Source organism: Lampris incognitus, chromosome 10 (genome assembly GCF_029633865.1).
Source record: "Lampris incognitus isolate fLamInc1 chromosome 10, fLamInc1.hap2, whole genome shotgun sequence".
NCBI classification, from domain to species: Eukaryota; Metazoa; Chordata; class Actinopteri; order Lampriformes; family Lampridae; genus Lampris; species Lampris incognitus.
The window spans coordinates 1,839,166-1,855,677 of NC_079220.1; the positions used below are offsets into that span (position 1 = coordinate 1,839,166).

General features: G+C 42.8%; 1 protein-coding gene across 4 annotated transcripts in view; it reads right to left on the reverse strand.

The window, feature by feature from the left end:
• The window catches only part of hdac5 (histone deacetylase 5), a 139,462-nt gene extending 123,459 nt beyond the window's left edge, over positions 1-16,003 (reverse strand). For all 4 annotated transcript variants that reach the window (XM_056287375.1, XM_056287374.1, XM_056287373.1 and 1 more), the window contains exon 1: positions 15,857-16,003. The gene's annotated coding sequence lies outside the window, so the exon portion shown is untranslated. The remainder of the gene's footprint in view (positions 1-15,856) is intronic.
• Positions 16,004-16,512: the final 509 nt, after the last annotated feature.

The window sequence follows — 16,512 nt, forward strand, 5'->3', positions numbered from 1 at the left end:
TTGTTGCTGTTATTATTATAATCATTGTTGTTGTTGCTGTTATTATCATAATCATTGTTGTTGTTGCTGTTATTATTATAATCATTGTTGTTGTTGCTGTTATTATCATAATCATTGTTGTTGCTGCTGTTATTATTATAATCATTGTTGTTGTTGCTATTATTATCATAATCATTGTTGTTGTTACTGTTATTATTATAATCATTGGTGTTGTTGCTGTTATTATTATAATCATTGTTGTTGTTGCTGTTATTATTATAATCATTGGTGTTGTTGCTGTTATTATTATAATCATTGGTGTTGTTGCTGTTATTATTATAATCATTGGTGTTGTTGCTGTTATTATCATAATCATTGTTGTTGTTGCTGTTATTATCATAATCATTGGTGTTGTTGCTGTTATTATTATAATCCTTGTTGTTGTTGCTGTTATTATCATAATCATTGTTGTTGTTGCTGTTATTATTATAATCATTGTTGTTGTTGCTGTTATTATCATAATCATTGTTGTTGCTGCTGTTATTATTATAATCATTGTTGTTGTTGCTGTTATTATCATAATCATTGTTGTTGTTGCTGTTATTATCATAATCATTGTTGTTGTTGCTGTTATTATTATAATCATTGTTGTTGTTACTGTTATTATCATAATCATTGTTGTTGTTGCTGTTATCATAATCATTGTTGTTGTTGCTGTTATTATCATAATCATTGTTGTTGTTTCTGTTATTATTATAATCATTGTTGTTGTTACTGTTATTATCATAATCATTGTTGTTATTACTGTTATTATCATAATCATTGTTGTTGTTGCTGTTATCATAATCATTGTTGTTGTTGCAGTTATTATTATAATCATTGTTGTTGTTGCTGTTATTATTATAATCATTGTTGTTGTTGCTGTTATCATAATCATTGTTGTTGCTGTTATTATCATAATCATTGTTGTTGTTACTGTTATTATCATAATCATTGTTGTTGTTGCTGTTATTATTATAATCATTGTTGTTGTTACTGTTATTATCATAATCATTGTTGTTGTTGCTGTTATTATTATAATCATTGTTGTTGTTGCTGTTATTATCATAATCATTGATGTTGTTGCTGTTATTATCATAATCCTTGTTGTTGTTGCTGTTATTATCATAATCATTGTTGTTGTTGCTGTTATTATCATAATCATTGTTGTTGCTGCTGTTATTATTATAATCATTGTTGTTGTTGCTGTTATTATCATAATCCTTGTTGTTGTTGCTGTTATTATTATAATCATTGTTGTTGTTGCTGTTATTATCATAATCATTGTTGTTGTTGCTGTTATCATCATAATCATTGTTGTTGTTGCTGTTATTATTATAATCCTTGTTGTTGTTGCTGTTATTATCATAATCATTGTTGTTGTTGCTGTTATTATTATAATCCTTGTTGTATTGTGTTGTTGTTGTTTTACATGCTTTGGCAATATGTACACAAATGTATGTCATGCCAGTAAAGCACATATTGAATATTGAATAGATAGATAGATAGATAGTTTCATTAGCCACATGACCAAGGCCGGTGGAATTTGTTTTCGGTACACATTAAACTCTGCAGCACAACACATACATGCACAACAACAGACACTCCACATATTATCCCGAACAATACAGTTACACAATAACAATATAGTTACACGTCTGTGAATGTTCTCATTCATCCATGTCATGGTTATCCAAAGGAACTCAATCGAGTGCAACTGGACTTGGTATATATCCGTGAATATACCAAGTCGGATATACGGATATATACCAAGTCCAGTTGCACTCCATTCAATTCCTTTGGAGAGTACAGTTACACAATAACAATACAGTTACACAGTAACAAACATATCCTGCATAACAATCAGGTGAATGGTGGTGTTTATGTCGGTGGTGTGTGAGGAGGGACAATAGGGAGGAATTCACAGTCCTGATAGCTGGGGGGGTGGGGGGGGGACTGTTTGTGAAGCGTTTAGTCTTAGTGGACAGTGACCTGTAGCGCCTCCCTGAGGGAATAAGCTGGAAGAGGTGATGAGCAGGATGTGAGGGGTCGGAGAGGATCCTCCCTGCTCGCTTTATAGTCCGGTTAGTATGTAGAGATTCAACTGAGGGGAGTGGGTTGCCTGTCCATGCCGCCGTACCATACTGTAATATTATATAATATACAATACTATAATATAAAATACTATAATACTGTAATACTATAATGATATAATACTGTAATATTGTAATACTGTAATACTATAATACTGTAATACTGTAACAGAAGATGTTATGATGGACTGGATGGTGGCTGAGTAAAACAGAACGAGCAGTTGATGTTTGATCCAGTATTTTTTAAGCTGCCTAAGAAAGTAAAGTCTAAGGAAGTAAAGTCTAAGAAAGTAAAGTCTAAGGAAGTAAAGTGTAAGGAAATAAACTCTGAGAAAGTAAAGTATAAGGAAGTCTAAGAAAGTAAAGTCTAAGGAAGTAAAGTATAAGTAAGTCAAGTCTAAGAAAGTAAAGTCTAAGGAAGTCAAGTCTAAGGAAGTAAAGTATAAGTAAGTCAAGTCTAAGAAAGTAAAGTCTAAGGAAGTAAAGTCTAAGAAATTAAAGTCTAAGGAAGTAAAGTATAAGTATGTCAAGTCCAAGAAAGTAAAGTCTAAGGAAGTAAAGTCTAAGGAAGTAAAGTCTAAGGAAATAAACTCTGAGAAAGTAAAGTATAAGGAAGTCTAAGAAAGTAAAGTCTAAGGAAGTAAAGTATAAGTAAGTCAAGTCTAAGAAAGTAAAGTCTAAGGAAGTCAAGTCTAAGGAAGTAAAGTATAAGTAAGTCAAGTCTAAGAAAGTAAAGTCTAAGGAAGTCAAGTCTAAGAAAGTAAAGTCTAAGGAAGTAAAGTATAAGTATGTCAAGTCCAAGAAAGTAAAGTCTAAGGAAGTAAAGTCTAAGGAAGTAAAGTCTAAGGAAATAAACTCTGAGAAAGTAAAGTATAAGGAAGTCTAAGAAAGTAAAGTCTAAGGAAGTAAAGTATAAGTAAGTCAAGTCTAAGAAAGTAAAGTCTAAGGAAGTAAAGTCTAAGGAAGTAAAGTATAAGTAAGTCAAGTCTAAGAAAGTAAAGTCTAAGGAAGTAAAGTCTAAGAAAGTAAAGTCTAAGGAAGTAAAGTCTAAGAAAGCAAAGTATAAGAAAGTAAAGTCTAAGGAAGTAAAGTCTAAGAAAGTAAAGTCTAAGGAAGTCAAGTCTAAGAAAGTAAAGTCTAAGAAAGTAAAGTCTAAGAAAGTAAAGTCTAAGGAAGTAAAGTCTAAGGAAGTAAAGTCGTTCTTGAGCTTTTGCAGTGATGTGCTCAGTGTTAATTCTCCACTTCAGGTTGTTGCTGATGTATGTTCCAAGGAATTTACACAGCCACATATGCCCCCCACCCCAAACACACATCCATGTGCCCCCCAAACACACAAACACACATCCATATGCCCCCCAAACACACAGACACATCCATAGTTGTGTGTGCTGACATGTGCAGTGTCGAGGCTGGGAAAATTGAAATAACAAATATTTCCACTTAGACAGAAAAATGACAATAAAATAACAACAACAACAACAATAATATTATTTCTATTATTATTAGTATTGTCATTATCATCAATAATAAATCATGATCAAGCCCTCAGGCTGCTCATAATGACTGCTGAGTCAACACAAAAGCATGACATGGGATGTGTGTGTGTGTGTGTGTGTGTGTGTGTGTGTGTGTGTGTGTGTGTGTGTGTGTGTGTGTGTGTGTGTAATATGACGTATGTATCTTACTCTTTACTAGGGGTGTCACGATTCTCCAAATCCACGATTCAATCTGACTCTCAATTTCAAGGTCATGGTTTTTTCCCCCTTTTTCTCCCAAATTGTACCCGGCCAATTACCCCACTCTTCCAATTACCCTACTCTTCCAATTACCCCACTCTTCCAATTACCCCACTCTTGCAGTTACCCCACTCTTCCAATTACCCTACTCTTCCGAGCCATCCCGGTCTCTGCTCCACCCCCTCTGCTGATTCGGGGAGGGCTGCAGACTACCACATGCCTCCTCCCATACATGTGGAGTCACCAGCTGCTTCTTTTCACCTGACAGTGAGGAGTTTCACCAGGGGGACATAGCGCGTGGGAGGATCACGCTATTCCCCCCAGTTCCCCCTTACCCCCAAACAGGTGCCCCGACCAACCAGAGGAGGCACTAGTGCAGCAACCAGGACCCATACCCACATCCGGCTTCCCACCAGCAGACATCGCCAATTTTGTCTGTAGGGACGCCCGACCAAGCTGGAGGTAACATGGAGATTCGATCTGGCGATCCTCGTGCTCATAGGCAACGGAACAGACCGCCACGTCACCCGGATGTCCCTGATTTGATTTTTGATTTAAAAATGTTTTGTGAGCACTGACAGCTATGCCATTGTTACGAGTATCGAGTTTTGGTTTGTAAAGATCAACAGATCATTGGCTTTATGCCCTGAGAACTGTCATTTACATTTCCAAATTCTTCTTGATAAAGATAGCCTACATCCCTGAACCCCAATAAGCGGCCCACGGGCCAGGTCTAGCCCATAAGATCCAAATGTCTGGCCTGTGCCGACCCATTGGCATGAACGCCCCTGTCACACCATGTGAAATAAAGTGCATGCTGCTCTACTTTATTTTGACCTCACCCCACACTGTACGCTTGACCTACGTCATAGAGCATGTAGATGTAAGATGTACTCCATGCTCCCTATGGTCCTTGACGAGAACAGAGCCACTCACCAGCCAAGTCATAGATAATCAGTAACTGTCCTAAAGAACAAGTCCTCCAACCCATACAACCACACAGGTCGTTTGTTCCTACCCTCTAATACGACCCATATGAGCGTTCCTGTGCATTGTGGGTTTTTATCTACTTGTTGACATCCTTTTTACAACGCCTCATAGACCAGCTATTAAAGGTAAGTGGTCATTAAATAGTAATAGAAACAATGTGAGAACAATAGAATATGTAGTCAGTGCGTTTTTGTGTTGTTTCTCCGTCTAGTATAGTAACTATTGGCAGTATGTTTACCTATGAATGACGTTATAAGAGCTAACTTAACATTAGCCAAAAGTTAGAAAGTCAGCTAGCGTGGACATTATAACCGCTATGTGAAATTAAACTTTGCTTTTATTAATATTCCTTCTTGCGACAGCTTATGGAAGGAGATGCTTATTGCTGCAGGGAAAGTAACGTATTATAATTACGGAGGAGCGCGAGGAAGTGAGACCCTGCGGCCTCATACGAGGACATGTTACACATGCACATTTCTGCCCCTTATATTTCATTCTGCTTAACTCAGACCTGTTGTCCTCATTCGCAGACACTTATTTACACGTTATTTAGACGTTACACGTTATTTAGATGTTATTTACATGACTGCCAGAGGTCGCTTAACTTTAAAACGTAACTATAGGTCATAATAAGCTGCTTGTACAAACGACCTAAGGGGTCGTTTTTTGGTGGAGGACAGCCTCGACTGATCAGTCTTGTTTTATTTTACCAGACCACGCCAATGCCAAACCAACATGCATGCAGACCGTAGCTGTCTGCACAGCAGATGATCTCAAGCGGCACTTCAACACTATACATTCTGCCAGTTTTAATGCCAACTACTCTACAAAATCACATCATCCCAAAACAAAAAATAGCAAATATGATAACAGCATACAAGCACTCCATTTCTACTATCTGTAAATCAGCATCGGCAAAAGAGAGAGCAACAGCTGCATCACTGCATGTTTCATGGAGCCTTGCTAAAGCTAAGAAGCCATTCACTGGTGCTGAGCTGATTAAAACGTGTGCAAAGTTTGCAAAGTTTTAAGTCAAGATGTGAAAAACAAGAAAACCGTTGTGGAGCAATTGTAACCTACAAAAAGACTCACTGGCCGATCGCCAGGGGGTCGGCGAATCCCGCAGCAGACGAGAAAATACCTCAGTTACATTATTAAAGCAGGTGCCATTGTCGGCTAACACGGCAACAAGAAGAGTTGAACCTTTAGCGGCGGAGTGTTTTTCCAATCTACTCACTGATATGAAGAAAGCGGAAGCCATATCCCCGCCACCATGAGAGCAGGATAAGCGGCTTGGATAATGGATGGAAGCCATACCGCTAGCCATAGACTCGTCCTGTGACCGAACCGATATCGAACAGCTGTCTGTGTTCGCAAGATTTTTTGATGGGAAGAACTTTCAGGGGCGGCACGGTGGCACAGTGGTTAGCGCGGTCGCCTCACAGCAAGAAGGTCCTGGGTTCAAGCCCCGGGGTAGTCCAACCTTGGTGGTCGTTCCGAGTCGTCCTCTGTGTGGAGTTTGCATGTTCTCCCCGTGTCTGCGTGGGTTTCCTCCGGGGGCTCCGGTTTCCTCCCACAGTCCAAAGACATGTAGGTCAGGTGAATTGGCGGCACTAAATTGTCCCTAGGAATGAATGGGTGTGTGTGTGTGTGTGTGTCGGCCCTGTGATGGCCTGGCGACCTGTCCAGGGTGTCTCCCTGCCTACCGCCCAATGACTGCTGGAATAGGCTCCAGCATCCCTGCGACCCTGAGAGCAGGATAAGCGGTTAAGACAATGGATGGATGGATGGATGGACCTTTCAGGAAGAGCTACTTTGTTTGCTTCCTCTGCCTTGGTGCACAACTGGGGAAATCATCATTAATGAATTAACACAGTTCTTTGAGAAGAATCACTTGGATGTGAGCAAAATTGTGTCCGTTGTCACCGATGGGGCTCCATCAATGGTGGGACAACACAAGGGCTTGGTAAGCAGGCTTGCTGCTGTTAACCCAGAGCTCTTAGCATTTCATTGCATTATTCACAAATCAGTGTTGTGCACTAAACTGTGTGGGGAAATGAAAGAGGCGATGGATACTGTGATGAGACTGGTATATTTCGTTCACTAGAGTTCTAGTCTGCAACATCGCCTTTTCAGAGGACTGCTGGAGGAAATGTCAGCAGAACACAAGGATCTTTTGCTGCATACCCAATTTCCCCTTGGGGATGAATAAAGTATTCTGATTCTGATAATGATGTTCGCTAGCTGAGCAAAGGCCGTGTGTTGGAGACGGTGTGTGACTTGCACGATGAGCTTGTGTCATTTCTATCGGACTGCAGAGCCAAAAAGCCCAAGAATATCATGTTTTTAAGTGAAAATAAGGTGATGGCATATGTCCTTTTTTGTGTGACATCATGTCTCATCTAAATCACCTTAATCTGCAATTACAAGGCAAGAACCACACTTGCAGACATGTTCGAGGCGGCTGAAGCTTTTTGGTCAAAGCTGAACCTTTTGGAGAGAGACATTCACGGGAGAAAGTTGCACTTTCCACGTCTGCGGGAGCGGGTCAGCAGAATGAAATGCAGGAGGATCCAGCGATTAAGGATTTCATGACGAGCCTGGCGGAAAATTTCAAGGGAGGATTTGAAAGCTCCCCTACACTCTCAGGTGACACCCTCCTCTTCCTGAGAAAGATATCATCTGTTTCGGCCGATGGCCAGTGAACTGCAGAGGCCAAAAGGCTGGTACCTTCCACGGACAAGGCAACTCTTCAGATGGAGGTCTTGGGGATGGGAACATCTGATTTGCTCAAAGCACAACACAAGGAGGTTGGGGTGAATGACTTTTGAATCAATGTGGTTGTCCGAGCTCAATTCAAAAACATGAGAGCTATTGCAATGCTCCTACTCACAAGTTTCCCCTCCATTAATGAATTCGACCAAGAACCAGGAAAGAAACAGACTCTCCAATGCACATCTTGGGACAATGCCTCAAGATTGTTACAACAGAACACAGGCCCAACAACAATAGCAGCAACAAAAACATCTGCACATGAAACAATTTTTACTGGCACAATGGGAAATAATACCCGGATGTGTTGGCCCTTGGCTTGGTATGCATGACATAATTTGACCTTTGGGGGAAATTAATTTGGTAAACCCTGGGCTATGTGGTATCATGTGTGGTATAACCACATTATGTTTTTTGGAATCAGGAACAATTCATATACCACACTAAATGGACCATACTAAAGCCATGTGGTCAACTTTAAATAATTTATTTAAAATGTAATAACAAGGGGCGTCCGGGTGGCGTGGCGGTGGAACTGAATTTAATGTGTCCGCGATCTGTAAATGGTAAAATTGTAAATGGACTGCATTTATATGGAGCTCTTCTAGTCCACCGACCACTCAAAGTGCTTTACAGTGTATGCCTCACACACACATTCACACACTGATGGTGGCGGCTGCCATGCAAGGTGCCCACCTGCTCATCAGGAGTTAAGGGTTCAGTGTCTTGCTCAAGGACAGTTCGACAGGCTCTCTGGAGGAGCCGGGGATCAAACCAGCGACCTTCCGATTACTAGACAATCCGCTCTACCTCCTGACCATGCCACCCCCATATGTCTAATTTGCAAGGAAAAAGTTGCCATCCTGAAGGATTTCAATCTGAAGTGACACCCAGATAGCAAAGAATCTTTGGCCCAAATATGGCCCACATCTGCAGTTATCTTACGGCCCACATTTGGCCTTGAATGACGGCGTTGACTCAGGGTGAGTGTGGCTGCCTCAACTCAGCCACAGGTCATGACATTTGGGCCTCCTCTGGCCCACGCAGCATGTGCCTTAACTAAAGTCAAACCTGGCTCATTAGATTTGGGCCACATCCGGCCCACATAGTATGTGTTGTAACCCAAGTCAAGCCCAGTTCATTACATTTTGGCCACGTCTGGCCCACACAACAGCTACCAGTGCCATAACTGAGCTGTAAGTACCAAAAGTGCCCCAGATTAGGCCCAAATGTGTCTGCTATCTGGGCACTAAACATGCAGAGGAGTATGACCGGTTCAAAGGCAAGGAGGGGGAGAGAAAGGCAGCACACTTTCAAAAAAGTCTGTCCTGTCAGCAGAACTTTTTCCAAAAAGCCAAACAAGTCCGTGATGCATCTGTCGAAGCTAGCTAGGTGGTACGCTAGGCAATAGCGAAGGCTGGCAAGCCATTTACGGAGGGACAGTTTCTGAGAGACTGCATGCTGCAGGTAGCGAATACCGTTTGCCCGGAGAAGGCATCTTTATACTGAAACGTTAGTCTCAGCCCAAATACAATGGCAGAACGGATCAGTGAGTTGTCAGCCAACATTTACAGACAGTTGTGCACTAAAGCAAACATCAAAGAAAGTTGAATCAGTTCATCTGGACACGTTTATTGATCGATACATTTTATCACTCATCTAATTGACTGCTTCAGTCTCAACTGACTGCAGGTACCCTCACCCTTATAAACAATAGTGACATTACGACCCAAACGAACGACCAGTTTCATATGCAAATATGGATGTAACCATTAACTAGCGTTACAATGGCCATGTGTACTATTCACAGAGGATTGGGGAATAGTTGTAATCACAGCCTTGTAAAATGGTGACAGATGTACTGTTAGCCCCTACTCAGTTCAGGGATGGTCGTTCCCTCTTCACATAGATGGTCTCTTTAACTACCTGTTCAAACCAGCGTTCCTCCCTATCAAGGATGGGCACATCCTTATCCTTGAAAGAGTGGCCACTGGCCTGTAGATGGGTGTAGATTGTGGAGTCCTGGCCTGACGTGTTAGCTGTCATGTGTTGTGCCATCCTCTTGGCCAACGTTTGTTTAGTTTCCCCAATGTACAAGTCACGGCAATCCTCCTGGCACTAAGAGTAAGAGTACATCTGTCACCATCTTACAATGCTGTGATTGCAAACATTCCCACATCCTCTGTGAATAGTACACATGGACATTGAAACGCTAGTTTATGGTGAAGAGGGACAGCTCAGGTTTGACAGTTTGGAGACAAAGCAAGAGAGGCAAGATTGAGATGGTTTGGACGTGTGGAGGAGAGATGCTGGGTATATTGGGAGAAGGATGCTGAGAGGAAAAGAAGCAGGCCAAACAGGAGATTTGTGGATGTGGTGAGAGAAGACATGCAGGTGGTAGTAGTAGTAGTAGTAGTAGTAGTAGGTATGGTTACAATTTGACTGTAACCTTGTTGTTGCATGATGTTTTCTATTGATTTTGAAACATGTGCATTGTCATTAAAATCATTATTATTTTACCTTCGAAATTTGATTTAAATTACAAACTACAGTAGTCATGTTATTTTGAATAGGCTATTTTGTATGATAGCGGTCTATACAGCACGATGAAATCGTGGCTCACAGGCTGAACATTAAACGTGATGACTTCCAAGTCACTACATTGCACATCTAGAATGATACAGATAATGTAGTTTTGGTGATAGAAGACAACACGACCATGATGTTCTTTCTGTAAACCAGAGAAAATTGCCATGTTGCTGTATGATTGAGACCTGACTTTATAATGAAATGTCTATCAATACAAATAATACAAATGATGTCAGCGTCCAATATCCTGTGAACATGTTTTAGGTCTGCCATGTGTATATCTAAACTGTGAACACGTTTTAGGTCTGCTATGTGTACATCTAAACTGTGAACGTGTTTTAGTTCTACTATGTGTACATCTAAACTGTGGACATGTTTTAGGTCTGCTATGTGTACATCTAAACTGTGAACATGTTTTAGGTCTGCTATGTGTACATCTAAACTGTGAACATGTTTTAGGTCTGCTATGTGTACATCTAAACTGTGAACATGTTTTAGGTCTGCTATGTGTACATCTTCAAAAAAAAAAACAGTCACTGAGGATGCACAAGCCAGTGCATTCCTAGTGCCGGTCCCAAGCCCGGATAAATGCGAAGGGTTGCGTCAGGAAGGGCATCCGGCATAAAATCTTTGTCAAATCAAATATGTGAATCATAAATAAGATTTCCATACCGGATCGGCTGAGGCCCGGGTTACCAACGACCGCCACCGGTACTGTTAACCAGCAGGGTACCGGTGGAAACTATGCTAGTGTTGGGCGAAGGAGAAGGAGAGGGAGAAGGCATGTCCAGAGGCAGCTAGAGAGGGGGAAGGGTAGGAGTGTGGAGGTGAGAGTTGGAACTTTGAATGTTGGCACTATAACTAGTAAAGGGAGAGAGCTGGCTGATATGATGGAGAGAAGAAAGGTAGGCATACTGTGTCTGCAAGAGACCAGGTGGAAGGGGAGTAAGGCCAGGAGTATCGGAGGTGGGTTCAAACTCTTCTATGGTGCGAATGGGAGGAGAAACGGGGTAGGGGTAATTCTGAAGGAAGAGTATGTCAAGAGCGTGCTGGAGGTGAAGAGAGTGTCAGACAGAGTGATGAGTATGAAGCTGGAAATCGAAGGTGTATTGATGAATGTTATCAGCACATATGCCCCGCAAGTTGGGTGTGAGATGGAAGGGAAAGAAGAATTCTGGAGTGAGTTGGATGATGTGGTGGAGAGGGAACCCAAGGAGGAGAGAGTGGTGATTGGAGCGGACCTCAATGGACATGTTGGTGAAGGAAACAGAGGTGATGAGGAGGTGATGGGTAGGTATGGAGTCAAGGAGAGGAATGTGGAAGGACAGATGGTGGTGGATTTTGTGAAAAGGATGGAAATGGCTGTGGTGAATACATATTTCAAGAAGAGGGAGGAACACAGGGTGACGTACAAGAGTGGAGGAAAGCGCACACAGGTGGACTATATCGAATGTAGAAGGCGCCATCTAAAAGGGATTGGAAACTGCAAGGTGGTGACAGGGGAGAACATAGCTAGGCAGCATCAGATGGTGGTCTGTAGGATGACTTTGGAGACCAAGAAGAGGAAGCGAGTGAAGGCAGAGCCGAAGATCAAATGGTGGAAGTTGAAGAAGGAAGACTGTTGTGTGGAGTTCAGGCAGGAGTTAAGACAGGCACTGGGTGGTAGTGGAGAGTTGCCAGATGGCTGGAAAACCACTGCAGAAATAGTGAGGGAGACAGCTAGGAAGGTACTTGGTGTGTCATCAGGACAGAGGAAGGAAGACAAGGAGACTTGGTGGTGGAATAAGGAAGTACAGTAAATTATATAGGGGAAGAGGTTGGCAAAGAAGAAGTGGGATAGTCAGAGAGATGAAGAAAGTAGACAGGAGTACAAGGAGACACAGCGTAAAGCAAAGAGAGGTGTGGCAAAGGCGTATGGTGAATGTACGACAGGTTAGACACTAAGGAAGGAGAAAAGGACTTGTACCGATTGGCTAGACAGAGGGACCAAGCTGCAAAGGATGTGCAGCAAGTTAGGGCGATCAAGGATAGAGATGGAAATGTGCTGACAAGTGAGGAGAGTGTGTTGAGAAGGTGGAAGGAGTACTTTGAGGGGCTGATGAATGAAGAAAATGAGAGAGAGAGAAGGTTGGATGATGTAGGGATAGTGAATCAGGAAGTTCAGCGGATTAACAAGGAGGAAGTGAGGGCAGCTATGAAGAGGATGAAGAGTGGAAAGGCAGTTGGTCCTGATGACATACCTGTGGAGGCATGGAGATGTTTAGGAGAGATGGCAGTGGGGTTTTTAACTAGATTGTTTAACACAATCCTGGAAAGTGAGAGGATGCCTGAGGAGTGGAGAAGAAGGATACTGGTACCGATTTTCAAGAACAAGGGCGATGTGCAGAACTGTAGCAACTACAGAGGTATAAAGTTGATCAGCCACAGCATGAAGATGCAGGAAAGAGTAATAGAAAGGTTAAGAGAAGAGGTGATGAATAGCGAGCAGCAGTATGGGTTCATGATGCAAGATTGAGATGGTTTGGACATGTGTGGAGGAGAGATGCTGGGTATACTGGGAGAAGGATGCTGAATATGGAGCTGCCAGGGAAGAGGAGAAGAGGAAGGCCAAAGAGGAGGTTTATGGAGGTGGTGAGGGAGGACATGCAGGTGGCTGGTGTGACAGAGGAAGACGCAGAAGACAGGAAGAAATGGAAACAGATGATCCGCTGTGGTGCCCCCTAACGGGAGCAGCCGAAAGTAGTAGTAGTAGTAGGAGTAGATGTGTACATCCAAACCGTGAACGTGTTTTAGGTCTGCTATGTGTATGTCTAAACTGTTAATGTTATGTAAACACACGTCCAGAGAACACTTTCATCTGGTTAATGGAGCCTACATATATTTGTCCATGTTCTGTACATTAAGGTCAATATCATTGTTTGAATATATGGCAGTGGCTTTAAAATCTTGAATAATGGGACATCTGGGTAGCAATAACACTGTGAAACTATATGAAGAATTATTTAAAGAGGAATAATTTGTTCGTTTATAATACAAGTTCTTTCTCATAGTTTATGACAATGTAGTTCATTACCCCAATATTAATTTTTGTGTCTTCTTATTTACCTTTTATTTTATCCTTTTGTGACGTTTTTAACTCGTTTTTATAATCTTGTTGAGCACATGTCTGTGTTGTCTGTATATCTGAAAGTTCGTCAATAAAAAAACGAGTTAGTAGTAGGCTTGTTTGAGGCGCTTCCACCGAACACGGATTTGCTTGGGGGTTCTTTTAAATCCCGCTTCGTCCAACTTTTCCGCCACTTTCTTAAATAGTTCACCATTCCGCGTCCTCCTTCCATCCATGTACTCCAGGATATCCAGCTCCTTTAGCAGACGCAACATGAGGTTTGTCTCCTCGTCTGTCCAGAAGTGCGTGGTTCCCTCTCTAGCACTCGCCATGTTGATACTACGCTGTTCGACTTCTGGGTGAAAGATCGCTGCGGGAACTATGGATCATGCGCAGAACGCCTAGGCCTGTTCGGGGCCGATTGAAGCGTATACATGCCAGAGTAAATCCATCCCCAACCGCGTTATCTAGGTGTGTTAGTCCCACTTCCTGAAATTCCATTTAGTACGATGTCAGTCGGACTGACATGTTTGCATGTATTTAAAAGTCCAGTTTCAGTCGAACTAACACAATAAATCCACTTTTTCTAACATCATGTAAACGTACTGACAACAGATAGATGGACAGGATTACACAGCGTACATAGGTGGCTCTGCTACACCATTAAACTTATATACACTATCTGCCATACAACAGCTAACTTCAACAACACACAGCATCACACAACATCACACAGTTCTGTCTGCACCAACAAATTCTTTTGTTCCTGTATGACCTTTCCTCATCCATCCATCTCTTCTTCCCTCTTCTCCTCCATGCTCTTACCTCTCTCTCGCTCTCTCTCTGAACCCCCTCCATTCCTGCCCCAGGAAGAGGGGATTGGGGGAGTCCTGGGTTAACTCACCAGGCTTCATTTTGTAGATTGTTGGATACGGGACCACTGCTGAACTCAGCTTTACAGAGGTGTCTTATGGGACAACTGAACATGAGTTTCAGACATGTTTCAACAAGACCATCCATCCATCCATTATCCAAACCACATATCCTGCTCTCAGGGTCGTGGGGATGCTGGAGCCTATCCCAGCAGTCATTGGGCGGCAGGCGGGGTGACACCCTGGACAGGCCCCCAAGGCCATGACAGGGCCCAACAACAAGACCAACTTAACCCAATTATAAAAACCACGATTTGGAAGTGAAAATCAAACTGAAAGTTAAAAGTTATTACCTTGAATATCCAATATTATCAATGGTGGATGACATGGCTGATCTATACTTCCTGGTTCAGCTTGCAGGAATGAGCAGCCTATACTTAACGTAGGTAGTAGTGACCATGCATAAACTAGCCGGTCAGCACAATAGAAAGTCATAGATAATGGACAGTCATGAAACAGTCTGACTGAGACACAAGGGGGGGTTATTGTTTCAAGTACAGGTGTAACACCCGTGTTCACTTGTCCCATGAGACACTGTTGTAAAGCTGAGTCCAGCCGTGGTCCCGCGTCCAACATCTACAAAATCAAGCCAGTAAGTAAAATGAAATCATAACTGATATGTATGATGGTGAGAAAAAAACTATGAAAATAAGATCCAGGTTTTAAAAACTGGACTCATCCTTTAATGACAGTGGAAGAGGGGAAAGTCAGACAGTGCTGACTAACTCTCTTCAGTCATAGTGTTCCATCCTGCAAGCTAACACTGGCTGACTATGGTCAGTCCTAGCCTGAGGGTTTGTCTGGAGTTCGTCCATCCTTCTATTTACTACATATTCTTATGTCTACTCATCCCTCTATTTAGCCGTCTGATTATCTTAGCTTGTCTCCTTCCCTGTGTGTCTATGTACCTGTCATCAGATTCACCTCTAGCTGACATATTCTCTGCATCCTGACAGCAGCACTGCTCCAACACCTCCCCCCCCCAAAAAAACAACAACCCTGTGGGTGCCTTTGTAAAGGATAATATAGAAATCATCTCATCGTCTATAAAAAGCATAATGTCGGAGCTCATGTTGCTCCTATTTTGTTCGGTTTTGGGCTGACGTGACAGAACTCAGCTTAACTGGCTGACTTTAAAGACGTGTATTTCATATCGTGACGCTATTTCTGTCACAGGGAGCTGGTTGTCAAAACGATATGTGTGTGTGTGTGTGTGTGTGTGTGTGTGTGTGTGTGTGTGTGTGTGTCAGAGATATTTAAAACAAAACCGACTCAGTAAAACGCAGACTCGGGTTCGACCAGCCTCCGACCGCCTCCCTCTCCGTGTCAGCAGTAGCCTGCTGTCCCACACCGCTCGTTTTGTCGTGGAGCTCAGTCCGGTGTGGAGCTACGAGGTTAGTCTGCTAGCAGGCTAGCGCTGGCAAGCTAGCTCTGCGAGCAGACAGCCTGCCGTTAGCTAGCAGCGCTAGCTAGCAAGCTAGCCTGCTAGCTCGCTCTGCTAGCAGAGCGCCTAGCGCTGGGTAGCTGCCTGGCAGAATGAGCGTTCATTTCTCACAGGCTCGGCAACGGCAGATGAAGTCCCAGATTACATATGTCCCTCTTCCTCTCTCCAAACCTTACCCCGTCTGTCGGTGGTCTTCCTCTGACAGCGCCTCTCTCCTCCGCTCCTCTTTAACCACACTGTCGCCGGTCTTAATGGCAGCTGAAAAGTCTTAATTTTCCTTGTCACTCTTGTCTCACCTCCTCCATATTTACAGCTCTCTCTCTCTCCCTCTCTCTGTTTCTACTAACAACAACATTACTGACGTCGTTGTGCCACGTGACCAGTGTGTTACTGCTATAAATAGACGCTCATACAAACCAACGAAGAGGACCGATGCTGCGTTCCATTCCAAGTCCGAGGTCGGAATTCCCACCCGACTTTCCCATTTCCGACCCCCAAGCGTTCCAGGTGCACGACGCCGAACGTAAACGAAAAATGTGGCTGACTAACACCCTGTTTACACTGAACACCCTGTTTACACTGAACACCCCGTTTACACTGAACACCCTGTTTACACTGAACACCCCGTTTACACTGAACACCCCGTTTACACTGAACACCCTGTTTACACTGAACACCCCGTTTACACTGAACACCCCGTTTACACTGAACACCCTGTTTACACTGAACACCCCGTTTACACTGAACACCCCGTTTACACTGAACACCCCGTTTACACTGAACACCCTGTTTACACTGAACACCCCGTTTACACTGAACACCCCGTTTACAC